The sequence below is a fragment of the Mustela nigripes genome, chromosome 16, assembly GCF_022355385.1.
Source record: "Mustela nigripes isolate SB6536 chromosome 16, MUSNIG.SB6536, whole genome shotgun sequence".
Taxonomy (NCBI): domain Eukaryota; kingdom Metazoa; phylum Chordata; class Mammalia; order Carnivora; family Mustelidae; genus Mustela; species Mustela nigripes.
The window spans coordinates 21,216,211-21,227,217 of record NC_081572.1 but is presented as its reverse complement, the minus strand read 5'-3'; positions in this window follow the sequence as shown (position 1 = coordinate 21,227,217).

Below are 11,007 nucleotides of genomic sequence, written 5' to 3'. Positions count from 1 at the left end.
CTGTATGACCTTGACAAGTCACTCAGTCTTACAGTGTCTCCATTTCTTTACCTAAAATGGGGATAATGAGAGTACCCCCACATAGGGGAGATAATATGTGTAAAGTGCTTACGGTATTGCTTTGCAAATAATAAATGCACAAAATATTTTAGCAGTTATTACCTCTACTCCTTTTCAAGACTCCCTCCCCTTCCCACCTTTCCTTGTTGATTCTCCAAATCCTCTCCTCCAAAACCAATTCAAAATTCCCCTAGTTCAGGGAGTCTTCTTAGACCTTTTTTCCCAAGGCTTCCTTTAGTTGTTTGGAGTACATTTGCAAATGTGGATGAGTTCCTTTGATAAATATTTTTTGGTTTTCTTATGGGTATTTATGTTTTCTGCCTCTCCACTCAGCAGCAGGGGAAGGGGGGGGCGGTTCTAAAGGAGGTGTGTCTCCATCCTCCACCTGGAAGTTCTTGAAAGTGCATTATTTGTTCCCTCTAGCTGGCTGGTGAATGCGGCTGGGCTGAAAGTGTGGCTCTGGATTTGGGAGGTGGAGCTGGTTAGGCTGGAGCTCACTGGGAATTTCTGAATGAGGCTGGGCTGGCCCAGGTCTGGGGTGGTTAGGGCTGTGCCAACAGGCCCTGTTTACCTTGAGGTTAATGACTGGCAGGGTCCAATCAGTCATTTTTACCAGGGATACCAGCTTTGGGTTGGAGGAGGCCAGGAAAGCCCAAAATGTCCCATAGAGCTCAGCCTCTCCCTGCTGGTGGCACTGCAGGTCTGTTTCTTGGACCATTAATGGCCCCAGGCAAAGGGACAATGAGGGCCACCAAACAAAGCTGAGAAGAGAGCAAAGGAGGCTACAGTGGGGAGGACCTCAAGACCAGAGATTAGTCTCCAGTAAGTCTACTCAGGGGTATCCCTCAGCAGTCTGGCAATACAGTATCTATCAAACTTTTTAAAGTGTACACACCTTTTGACTCAGTAATCTAACTTCTAGGAATACTGATACACTCCCACAACTGTGCATGTATATAAAATTATTGCCATATTGTTTTTGTTAGAAAAGAACTGGCAGCATGGAATGAAATGATACTGTGAAAATTAGTAAAGGGCATCTGACTCTTGGTTTGGGCTCAGGTCATGACCTCATGGGTCATGAAATTAAGCCTTGCATCAGGCTCCACATTCAGTGGGAAGTCTGTGTAAAGATTTTTTTCTGCCCCTTCCCAACTTGCACTCATGCGCTCTCTCTCCCTCTCAAAAATAAATGAATGAATCCTTTAAAAAAATAGACACATAGATCAATGGATCAGAATAGAAAGCCCAGAAATAAACCCATGATTACATGGTCAATTAATCTATGAAAAAGGAGACAAGAATATGCAATGGGAAAAAGTCTCTTCAACAAATGTTGTTGGGAAAACTGGAACAGCAAAATGTAAAAGAATGAAACTGGACCACTTTTTTACACAATATACAAAAGTAAACTCAAAATGAAATAAGACCTAAATATGAGACCTGAAATATAAAAATCCTAGAAGAGAACACAAGCAGTATTTTCTCTGACATTGGTCATAACAATATTTTTCTAGATAGGTCTCCCAAGAAAGGGAAACAAAAGCAAAAGTAAACTATCTGGACTACATTAAAAAAAAAAAATTCTCCACAGCAAAGGAAACAATAATAAAAAAAAAAAGACAATCTACCAAATGGAAGAAGATATTTGCAAATGATATATCTGATATGAAGTTAATATCCAAAATATTTAAAGAACTTACACAACTGAACATCAAAAAACCCCAGAATAATTCAGTTAAAAATGGGCAAAAGATATTTCTCCAAAAAAGACATACAGATGGCTAACAGACACACGGAAAGATGCTCAACATCACTAATCATCCGGGAAATGCAAATCAAAACCATTATGAGATATTATCTCACACCTGTCAGAATAGCTAAAATTGAAAACACAAGAAACAACAAGTGTTGCCTAGGATGTGAAGAAAAAGGAACTCTCGTGCACTGTTGGTAGGAATGCAAACTGGAGTAGCCACTGTAGGAAACAGTATGGAGGCTCCTCAAAAAATTGAAAATAGAGCCATATGATTCAGTAATTCCATTACTGGGTATTTACCCAAAGAATACAAAAACACTAATTTGAAAAGATATATGTACCCTATGTTTATTGCAGCATTATTTGCAGCCAAAATATGGAAGCAACCCAAGTGTGCTATCTATAAAAGAATGGGTAAAGAAGAGGTGGTACACACACACACACACACACACACACACACACACACAGAGGAATATTACTCAGCCATAAAAAAGAGTGGAATCTTGCCATTTAAAACAACATGGATGGATCTAGAAGGTATAATGCTAATTGAAACAAGTCAGTCAGAGAAAGAAATACCTTATGATTTCATTCATATGTGGAATTTAAGAAACAAAACAAATGTTCAAAGAAAGAAAGAGACAATTTTAGTATATGTGCTGCTGAAGCGAGCACAAAGAAAGAAAGAGACAAAAACCCAAACTCTTTACTATAGAGAACAAACTGGTGGTTACCAGAGGGGAAGTGAGTGGGGAGATGGGTGAAATAGGGGAAGGTGGGGCACCTGGGTGGCTCAGTGGGTTAAAGCCTCTGCCTTCGGCTCAGGTCATGATCTCAGGGTCCTGGGATTGAGCCCCATATTGGGCTCTCTGCTCAGTGGGGAACCTGCTTCCCTCTCACTCTCTGCCTGCCTCTCTGCCCACTTGTGATCTCCATCTGTCAAATAAATATATAAACTCTTTAAAAAAAAAGAGATAGGGGAAGGAGATTAGGAGTACACTTATTGTGATGAGTACTGAGTAATGTATAGAATTATCGAATCACTATATTGTATACTTGAAACTAATATAACACTCTACGTTAATTATACTGAAATTCAAAAAATTTAAAAATTTAAAAACAAAGAATTTTGACCTGGTAAATACACATTTAGACAAGTAAGGAAGTATTCTAGTTCAGGATGGGAAAAATCCAGGATGAGATTTGTCTTTGGTAAGACAAAAAATTGTTCCTATAAAAAGGAACAATTAATAGGAGAGGTGTTGATATAAGAAAGTACCATGTGAAGAAAAAGTTTCCAATTAGAGCTATGCAAGAATGGACATTCTGAGGACATAGGAACTTCTACCACTGGACTGCTGAAGAGTCTAGATGACCACTTTCCAGATATGTTGTAAGAGAGATCTCTCCAGAGTGAGGGTTGGACTCAATGAGCTATAAGATCCTTCTGACTTTAAGATGTTAGGGTGAGGGGCGCCTGGGCGGCTCAGTGGGTTGGGCCTCTGCCTTCGGCTTGGGTCATGATCTCAGGGTCCTGGGATTGAGCCCCGCATTGGGCTCTCCGCTCAGTGGGGAGCCTGCGTCCCTCTCTCTCTCTGCCTGCCTCTCTGCCTACTTGGAATCTCTGTCTGTCAAAAAAAAAAAAAATAATAATAATAAAAAAAAGATGTTAGGGTGATTTTACCTAGGAGTTTGTTTCCATAAATCGTGCTCTAAATTTTTTATCATATTCAAACATTGTCTTATTTTTTATTTATTTATTTATTTTTAAAAAGATTTTATTTATTTATTTGACAGAGATCACAGTAGGCAGAGAGAAAGGAGGAAGCAAGCTCCCCACTGAGCAGAGAGCCCGATGCAGGGCTTGATCCCAGGACCCTGGGATCATGACCTGAGCTGAAGACAGAGGCTTTAAACCACTGAGCCACCCAGGTACCCCTCAAACGTTGTCTTATTTAACATTAATATTTTACTTATTTAACAAAGAGTGATTTTTCAGAAAACATAACCAAGCAGAAAAATGTGCCATCGTCCCTCTCTGGAGTAGTGTCTGCTTGAAATGACCTCTGTGATGGTTAATTTTCTATGTCAACTTGGTTAGGTTATGGCATCTAGTAGTTTGGTCAAACAGTAATCTAGATGTTGCAGTGAAATTACTTTGTAGGTGTAATTAGCATTTAAAATCTGGTGACTTTAAGAAAAACACTTCTAAGAAAAAAAAAGAAAAAGGCTTGTAATGCCCCTATAATGCCTCTGTAATGTTGATGGGCCTCATCCAATCAGTTGAGGGCCTTAGGAGAAAAAAAAGGGAGGTTTGTCAGAAAAGAAAGAATTTCGGGGGCGCCTGGGTGGCTCAGTGGGTTAAAGCCTCTGCCTTTGGCTCGGGTCATGATCCCAGGGTCCTGGGATCGATCGAGCCCCGCATCGGGCTCTCTGCTCTGCGGGGAGCCTGCTTCCTCCTCTCTCTGCCTGCCTCTCTGCTTACTTGTGATTTCTCTCTGTCAAATAAATAAATAAAATCTAAAAAAAAAAAAAAAAAAAAGAATTCTGCCTCAGGACTGGAAGAGAAATTCCATAAGTCTCCAGTTGCCAGTCTGCCTACAGATAGCAGACCTGCCAGACCCCACTATCAGAGCCAATTCCTAAAACCAAATCCTATTACATATAAATTTTCTGAGTGCCAATTATGTACTAGACACAGTATTAAGCACTCTACATAATTTCCACCCTAATCTTTATATCAACACTTTATACTGAGGAAACTGAGGATTAGAGGGGTTAGGTAATTTCCTCAAGGTTTTAAAATTTTTTTTTTTAAAGATTTTATTTATTTATTTGAGAGAGAGCATGAGAGGGGAGAAGGTCAGAGGGAGAAGCAGACTCCCCATGGAGCTGGGAGCCCTATGTGGGACTCGATCCCGGGACTCTGGGATCACAACCCGAGCTGAAGGCAGTTGCCCAACCAAGTGAGCCATCCAGGCGCCCAAGATTGTAAAATTCTACTTATCTTTCAAGACACAGATTCAACATCACCCTAACCACCCATTCTGGGCTCTTCTCTGTTTTCTTGGCATCTAGAACATTTCTCTGTGTTACATAATACTGATCATGGTGGGTTTACCTGCAGGTCTCCCTCTTTGGCTCACAAGCTCTTCTGAAGGCAGGGATTTGTCTGCCCCTTTGGAAGCCTCAACACCTAGTTCTTCAATGCCCCCTCCCCAAGACTCTCTGTGAATGCTATCAGTACTATCATTGTCCACCTGGGGGGAGCATACCCAGCCGCAGACCCCCTTATGCAGGATGCACAACTTTGGAGGGATAGCCTAATAAAGTCAAACTCCAAAGTGAAAGGAAAGGTCCACACATGCCTCTGTTTACTACCCGCTGGAAGCTGGGACCCACTGTACCAACAGTTTGCACCATCCCTTTGGGATTCAGTTGAAGACTGAGTAGCCATGGTTGACACTAGCTGGGCTGCCCTTGGGGACAATGGGACTGTCCCAGGGCTTTTGCACCTTGAACTCAAAGATTCAGTGAGAGAGCTGATGGAATGAAAACCCAGAGGGGACAGAAAGGATCAGCTGCAAGAGTTCTACTTGAGGAGACTGTTCTGGAATAAGGCTGTATCCCCATGAGGTGAAAGGGGAGGAAGAGAATTCTGCACTAGGCTGAATGAACCCTGCTCCCAACTGGAGTGGGTAATGAGAAAGTCCAAGCAACCTCATTCACAAGCCCCTTACTTCCAAACCTTCTCTTGGTTGTTCTAGTCTTCCTATATCACTTCTAGGGATAAGGTGAGCTGGGGGTATGGACAGGTGAGGGGCTCCTACATCAGTGTGTCTAACCTGAGCTCAACACAGAGATTTTAGACCAAGTCTCTGTCTGTAGTACAGACAGGGCAGTCACAGAGGGTCTCTGCAGATACTCTCCTACTTCTCTTAATTGAAGCTACCAGGAGGCAGAAAGTATGTCTTGGGCGGGTGGTCATGGCAGTACTGGGGGCAGCAGGGAAGAGGCAGGAGAGAATCCAGTCATGTCAGAGCACTTTGAGAGGGGTAGAACAGGGGAAGGAATGAGGGAATGACACAGTATTGCCGATGACTTAAATTTTGAGCAAACAGATGAGAGAAGAACAAGTAAGGGAGGCACCTGGAATCATTTATCCAGAGAAAATAAAAATATTTTCATAAGCTTCACTGACATATAAGAAGTGACATGCCCAAGTGCCCAAGATTACATGCAATTCCCAGTCTTTTGACTATACACACTGCCTCCTCAAAGCTAAAAGAATTAATGATGGAAGGTGAGACTTAAGAGGCATATGAGGATATTCCTTCAGGGAGGAAAATAAGAAAAAGAGAAAGAGGAAGAACAGCCATGAAGGAGGGATGCTCTGGCCTCTTCTCTCAGGAAAAGCCATCTAAGCATGGATCCTTTTTCCCATTTGGACCTGGGGCTCTAGGAGGCCCCTGCAAGTTTCTTTCTCCAGGCAAAACTGGGCCACTTATTGAGCCTCTCTTTCCCTTTTGGCTCTGTAGTAGGAAGTGGGGGAAGGACATAGGATGAGACAAATGATTAGCTCTAGGGGAAGACCCCTAAGGGGAGAGAGATACAAGCAGAGGAGGGGTAGAGGGTCAGTGAATCAACAAGTGTAATTGAGTATATATCATGTGCCAGCCCCAGACCACACAGGATGTATGAACACTGTGTCTTCCATGTGAGCACATTTATTATAGGAAAGGGTGTAGGGAAGGATGGGAGAGGGGTTGCTAAAGAAAAGGACAGAGGGAGTAAAGAAATAGAGGGAAGAAGAGGAAAGAAGTGCAGAGTTGTTAACGTCTAATAACTCACATTCTAGTTATAGCAATAGGGCAGCTGGCTAAAAAGTGAGCATCCCTGGAAAGAAGTTAAAAAGAATGTTTATGGAGGATGCAGGAAGGCCTGGAATAGAGGAACTGGGCTAGGGTGGGTTTTCTTCTCCTCTTCTTTTTCTTCTTCTTTATTTTTTATAAAGGAAAGGAGATTTGAAGGTATTTTCTTTAAGTAGGCTCCACACCCAACATGGGGCTTGAACTCACAACCCTGAGATCAAGAGACATATGCTTTACTAACTTAGCCAGCCAGGTGCCCCTAGAGTGGAACTTCTTCTCACCTGTGGACCAGGCTGGGTTGGCTGGTCTGGAGGAGGCTGTTTTTTTGTTTGTTTGTTTGTTTGTTTTTTTAAGAGAGAGAGAGAGAGAGATGGGGTCGGAGGGGCACAGGGAGAAGGAGAGAGAGATAATCCCAAGTAGGCTCCACTCCCAGTGAAGAGCCTGACTTGGGGCTCAATCTCATGACACTGAGATCATGACCCAAGCTGAAATCAAAAGTCAGAGACCTAACTGATTGAACTACCCAGGTGCCCCCTGGAAGAGATCCTTACGCAGAGGGTCGCACTAGTCCTTGAGCTCCATGGGAGCCGATATGGGCCTGGCAACCTTGAAGGGCCAGGGTAACCCCAGGTCCAGGAAGGCCCAGTGTCCCTGGGGTTCCTTCAAGCCCATCAGTCCCAGTCCCTAGGTATCCACAGTGGTCTTGGGAGTCTTCATGGCAAGGAAGTCCTGAGGTCCTGGGGGTTCTGGAAACCCTTGGCAACCAGGGGGACCAGGAGGTCCAATTCTATCTTGCTCCTGGAATGAGAGGCAGGAAGGATGGTGGTGAACCACAGAGCTGGCAATGTATATTTTGGGTGTGGGGGACTCTTGTAGGGAAAGGCAATGCAGCCAAGCCAGAAACTGTGATGGAATAAAATGTGTACATGGGAAAGTGCCCATGGCCCTGGAATTATTTAGAGATTTTTGAGATATCCTGGGGGAGAGACATTAACTGAATCACCCACAGAATCATTAATTCTGGGTTCAAGGCCCTATTACAGTACTTGGACACACATATAGAGGATGTCTTAGAAGGAATCTGGGTTCTCAGTTTGAGATTCCTGTTGCCAACTTTGCCCCAGCCCCTGACTCAAAGGACTCAACCAGCCTTCTACCCAAAGAACACTATCATTTCTCATCCATTGACCACTTACCCATTACCTTCTCTACTTACGTACCATTCATCTAGCCCCATCCACCACTTACCCTCCCACCCACGAACCATCTACCTGTTTTTCCACCCACCCCACCATCTACTTACCACTCACCTCCCACCACCCATACACCGTCTACCCTTTACCTCTGGTCTGACTTCTCCCTTCAAAAATGAGGCTGATCTGGGGCTACAGGGATGTGCTAAGAGGCTAGGGATAGCTGGGGGCCCTGGAGGATTAGGGGGTCCTGGGCTCTCCATAGGCCCCTTCTCATCAGTAGAGCCAGGAGTCTAGTCCTGGGGTGCTCCTCTCCCTTTGCTTTCCCTGTTGGGACAGAAGGGCACGTAATAGAGGTAGAAGTGGGAATGGGAGAGTGAGTTTTCTAGGTTGGTCCAGTTTCTCAATCTTCCTTCTGTTCCCCTATCCCACCCCCACTGTCATCCCCAAAGTTCCCAGAGTTCCTGAAATTCCTACCCAGACAGGAACTTACCTGACATTCAGGGGGTCCAACAAAACAGACACATCTAGAATATATGACAGGAGCAGAGTTGGATCTCCTTGGAAGAGAGGAGATTCAAACTGGCTCTTAGATTACCAACCTTCTCATTGTACAGATGGGGAAACTGAGGCCCAGAGAGAGATATAACTGCAGGTGGCAGCAATGGGGCAACAAGCTGGTCTGGAGGATGGGGTGAAAAAGTTAGTATGTCTCCTAATGTGGTGGGGAATGTGATCACCTGGACCAATCACATTTTTTTAAAAGATTTTTTAAATTTATTCATTTGAAAGAAAGAGAGAAAGGGGAAGAATGAAGGAGAGGAAGAAGTGACCTGGAGCTGGATCTCATGACCCCCAGGATCATGGCCTGAATCGAAGGTAGACGCTTAACTGACTAAGCCACTCAGGCACCCCTGGACCTGTCATCTTCTACACAGTTCTGAAATTGGCGTAAATCCCAGAAAATGTCCTTGGGAGGTGTGATGTTGTGATAAGAAATATTTTGGTCTTTCTTTGATCCTGGCACAGAGCTAAAACGCTTGGAATTTCCGAAGCGATCAGAGCCATAAATGTGTCTTTTGTTATGTTAATGAGGCAACTTTTAGAAAGCCCCTAGGTAACCTGGGGATGGGGGCTGGTTGCCAGGGAGCCACCCCAGGGATCAGAGAGTGGGAACAGTTCCAAAACCCTACCTCTGAGGAGGGGAGAAGTGCTGGAAATTGAGTTCAATCACCAATGGCCAATGATTTAATTAATCATGCGTCTGTAATAAAGTCTCCATAAAGAATGGGGTTCCTCCTCTCTTTCTGGGCCCCACCCGAAAGTCTTCTATGATTCCGATACCAATTCTGATGTGTGGGTTTTCCAACACCATCAAACAATGAGTTCTCTGAACCCTGTCCACTGGGATCCCTGTCCCATTCCTTAATGAGAGTCAGGGTGGGGGTAGTGGGAGAGGACAGGCATTCCTAGGAGCTAGCTGCTTCCCTACCTCTGACTTTGGTTTGTTAACCCCAGGGATCTGATCTGAGGAAGAGGTCACCTGGAGCTGCAGAATGAGTGAATGAAGGAATGAATGAATGGAGAGGGGGAGTCTGGACTGCGAATCTTTGGTCTCATAACTATCTATAAATCTCTCCCATCTCTCCAAGTTCTTCATTTCATCACATCTACTCATCTTTCTCTGCCTTCCATCTCTGTGTCCTACTCCTTATTCAGTCCCTTCCTCTCTTGGCCTTATTCTCTCCCCTTCTTTCTATCCTTCCACCTCAAAGGATCATAGAATCTTAGAATCAAAAAAGGTCACAATAACGACACCAATCATTGGTAACCTGTTTTCAGGTATACATATCCTGACACTTATATAGGTAGTAGCCTCACCCAATGCTCCTTAAGAGCCTTTTAGGGTGAAGTAGGGACTGACATCCCTATTTTTACAGATGAAGAAATTGAGGATCATCATGGTGAAGAGAAAAGCACATGGTACATGGCTTATAAAGACGGAGCTGGGATTTGAACCCCTAGCTTTGACTGCAAGACTAGAGCTCTCTGCCTCACAGCTTGTGTACTCTAACCTGAGGGCAAAATTCTCCATTGCAGGCAGCCTGCCTTTCCCCTGGCTTGGGGCCCAACTTCTCCTGCTTTTTAGATCATAAAGATTGGGTGGGGGTGAGGAACAGATTGCACAGATCTTGAAGATTACTGGCTCCAAATATCAAGCCTCTGGAAACAGTGATGACTGAGTGGGTGAGGGTGGGAGGAATCCAGGTTTCAGGAGAGGCAAGGTGGAGGCTATGTGAATTAGGGGCTCCAGGCAGGATGGCCCTTCTTTCTGGGCTCACTCAGCCTGTCCCTTTGCCCTCAAGTTCTCTCCAGCCCTCACTGGCCATCTATAGGACTCTCCCTACCTCTTTGGGGACAAGGAAAATCAAAGACTGCAGCAGAAGAGGGCCCTGGCATGGGCAATGTGGCTCTCTTTGAGACCCTCTCTTCCCACAGGTGGGGCTAGATCTGGGTTCTAGGCTGCATCACCAGCATTCCAATGGACGGTACCAGAATGATCAGATTTTTGCTAGAACTGGGCAGGCAGGGAAGGCACAACAGCCTGTGGGAGCACAGAACCCCGAAAACTGGGGCTAGGAAGATAAGAGCTTCAGCTGCAAAAGGGAGGCCAGCAGGAGCAAGAGGTGCTATTTGGGTTTGGGCAAAACTCTTCAAGGCTATGGTGCCTCTATAGGTGGTGTGGGGGTGCCAGTTGGAGCCTGGACAAATGGGTTCAAAGCACATTTAATTGCATGTGGCCTTAAGCCAGTCTTTTTACTACCTGGAGGACCATCTATACAATGGGTCTAGGTTACCATGGTGATAATAATACTAATAATGGCTGGCATGGTTGAGACTTACTCTGTGGCGGGCCCTGTGCTCAGTGCCTCTTTGCATTGTTTCTGTAAGTTCTCATACAGCCCTATCAGGCTGGGCTGCCATTAGCCCTCCTTCACAACCGAGGGTATTTAAGGATAAGAGGGAGGGTGTCACTTGGCCAAAGTTATAGAGCAGGTAAATGGCAAATCCAGGTTTCAGTGCAGGCATTTTGGCTCCAAGCTCTTCATCTCACTCACTTGAT